General features: G+C 35.2%; 1 non-coding gene across 1 annotated transcript; it reads left to right on the forward strand.

Annotated features, from left to right (window-relative positions):
- Window positions 1–485: 485 nt before the first annotated feature.
- TRNAC-GCA (transfer RNA cysteine (anticodon GCA)) lies at window positions 486–557 on the forward strand. The gene has a single exon. It is a non-coding gene; the product is annotated as a tRNA-Cys (tRNA).
- Window positions 558–765: the final 208 nt, after the last annotated feature.

Consider the following 765-nt stretch of genomic DNA (forward strand, 5'->3'; position numbering starts at 1 on the left):
AGTTTTCAGCATTCAAGGGTTTAACTCAGTGGTAGAGCATAGGAGTGCAGTTCAAGAAGACCCTGTTTCATAACCATATACCCTCTTCAATAGATCCTGTTAAAATGTTTTTCAACCCAATGCACTGTAAGAAACAATAGGATATAACATCATTTCATATAAAAAACAGTGAACAATTTGGTTTAACTATACTCTTAGCACAAAATCAACAAACTGCAGTAGAGAAGCAGTTACGTTTTGCAGAATGTGTGCATTTGACAAATTTTTTTTTTCCATGTTCCAAGATCTACATGTGATACGAAATGTATGAATTCTTGCAATGGAAACCTCACTGTATTTTACCAAGGCAGATAAAGGACATTTTTGTACCCCTTATACTTATAAGGAGGGTTTGGTGGCTGAAAATGCATTGCTTTGATGGTGATTGCATGTTGCTTGCACTTTGTACATATTACTGAATTAATAAAGGTGAACTTTTCAGAACTGGGGGTATAGCTCAGTGGTAGAGCATTTGACTGCAGATCAAGAGGTCCCTAGTTCAAATCTGGGTGCCCCTTGTTCAACTGTTTTACCTGTAGATTTTTTTTGTATTTAATAAATTGAAGAAAACATTTACAATGTTAGCATTTTATGTAATGAGCAACACATTTCTACATTTGAAATACTCCTGATCATCTCCTGAAACATAGGGTAAACACCATGAAACTGTTTAGGAATTCTTCATATGATACAAGCTGTGTTTTACATTCACCCAAGTTCTACTGG

This window comes from Ambystoma mexicanum, chromosome 4q (assembly GCF_040938575.1).
Source record: "Ambystoma mexicanum isolate Mex_15411 chromosome 4q, UKY_AmexF1_1, whole genome shotgun sequence".
NCBI classification, from domain to species: domain Eukaryota; kingdom Metazoa; phylum Chordata; class Amphibia; order Caudata; family Ambystomatidae; genus Ambystoma; species Ambystoma mexicanum.